The 2,154-nt window shown below is 51.3% G+C and overlaps 1 non-coding gene across 1 annotated transcript; it reads left to right on the forward strand.

Annotated features, from left to right (window-relative positions):
- The first annotated feature begins 1,842 nt into the window (after nucleotides 1-1,842).
- On the forward strand, nucleotides 1,843-1,915 carry TRNAK-CUU (transfer RNA lysine (anticodon CUU)). The gene has a single exon. It is a non-coding gene; the product is annotated as a tRNA-Lys (tRNA).
- Nucleotides 1,916-2,154: the final 239 nt, after the last annotated feature.

Here is a 2,154-nt window from a genome sequence, read left to right on the forward strand (position 1 = left end):
GGGTCGGATGGGTGGACGGATCGGTGTGGGGTGGCCAGCACTGGTGGGGTGGGTGGGCAGGGTTGGTGGGTGGGTGGGTAGTGGGAAAATAGGACCATGGTAGGAATAGGTCCACGGGAAATATGTCGCTGCGGAAATAGGCCCAAGGAGGAACATAAGTTGACTGGGGTAAAATGGGATCCCCGGTGGTCTTCTCCCACAGGGGACGTGGCCATCCAGGGTCCCAGACAGTGCCGTTATACACGTCAGAGGGGTTTACCTGGGCATCGCCGGGTACCCCTGCTAGTATTTTGAAGTATGAAGGAAGCATTGTGATATACAGACCAGTGTGTGTTATAATTGCAAATATTATCGTTGGTTTTCTTTAATACTCAAAACTGCACAAATCGGCGGGATACAAGATGCTGTACTTTGTCACCGGAGTAATAGGTCCTTCTGTCTTTAAGGAATTGGCTGACTTTAAGGTGGTGGGGAGTGACGCCTTCACGTGGTGGCATCAGTGTACCTGAGTGGCTCCGCTGGCCGGTTATGAAGACGTCCCTTCTCTCCCTCCCTATGCCCCAAGACGTTCCTTCACCCCCTCCCTATCCCCCCAAAGACATTCCTTCATCCCCTCCCTATCCCCCTAAGACGTCCCTTCACTCCCTCCCCATCCCCCAAAGATATCCCTTCACCCCCTCCGTATCCCCCAGAGACATCCCTTCACCCCCTGTCTATCCCCCCAGACATCCCTTCACCCCCTGTCTATCCCCCCAGACATCCCTTCACCCCCTGTCTGTCCCCCCAGACATCCCTTCACCCCCTGTCTGTCCCCCCAGACATCCCTTCACCCCCTGTCTGTCCCCCCAGACATCCCTTCACCCCCTGTCTGTCCCCCCAGACATCCCTTCACCCCCTGTCTGTCCCCCCAGACATCCCTTCACCCCCTGTCTATCCCCCAAGACATCCCTTCACTCCCTCCCCATCCCCCAAGACGTCCCGTCACCCCCTCCCTATCCCCCAAAGACATTCCTTAACCCTCTTCCTATCTCCCAAGACGTCCCTTCACCCTCTCCCCCTTCGTATCCCCCAAAGACATCCCCTCATTCCCTCCCCATCCCCCAAAGACATCCTTTCACCCCCTCCCTATTCCCTTAAAGGAAGATGTTGAACAGGGCGAGATGGACAACTTCGTCCTGCAGTCTACCGGGTTTGCGTGTCAGATGAACTTTGAAACAACAACAACAACAACTGCTGCTACTACTACTACTACACTAGCTTTCATATCCATTAAAACCCAGGGGCGCCATTTTTTTTCATGCATCCCCCCCAAAAAAAAAAAATAATAATAAAAAAAATAAAAAAAGTCACCAGGTGCTCGATGGCTTGGCTGGGCAGGATCGGCGACAGGATTCACAGGCAGGTGTTCTCGTTAAGGAAGCTTCCTAACACCTTCTCCTAAGCGATTTATATTGTTTGTTCCTGTATACTGTGTTTCATATTGGTTCTGTTTTTTCTTGCTACCTCAACACGATTTTGTCCAGTTTAGGAAGGTTGATGAAGGCTGTGGAGAGAGAGAGAGAGAGAGAGAGAGGATAGACTATATGTAAGTAAAATAAGAACAATATTAACATACAGTCTATCCCCCCTTCTCTCTCTCTCTCTCTCTCTCTCTCTCTCTCGAACTTTGTTCTTACTCTGCTTACATACAGTTTATCCCCTCTCTCTCTCTCTCTCTCTCTCTCTCTCTCTCTCTCTCTCCTTTAAAGGAGAGAGAGAGGAATAATGTATCTAAGCATGGTAAAAATAAAGAGATGCTAACGAGAACAGGTGATAAAGAGCTACGTGGAGAACCTGAGATATGCCCGGCTAGCTCAGTCGGTAGAGCACGAGACTCTTAATCTCGGGGTCGTGGGTTCGAGCCCCACGTTGGGCGGCAAAGACATTTTTACATAGGGTAGAGGAGCTTTGTTGACGCGTGTTCCCAGAGTCGTGTGTTCGAGCCCCGTATTACCTGGTGATGAGGAGGTACCGGAGTGGGTAGCGCAGGTGGGGTGACGGGTAAAGTTCCTCACTTCATCCTTTGGTACTTCAGTGAGAGACTGAGTAGGAGAGTATATGTGAGTGAGGTGTAACGAGGGGAGGGGGAGACTAAGGATGAGATAGAGGGATGGG

This window comes from Coenobita brevimanus, chromosome 112 (assembly GCF_032717465.1).
Source record: "Coenobita brevimanus isolate Jiangsu-jjx chromosome 112, ASM3271746v2, whole genome shotgun sequence".
Classification (NCBI taxonomy): Eukaryota; Metazoa; Arthropoda; class Malacostraca; order Decapoda; family Coenobitidae; genus Coenobita; species Coenobita brevimanus.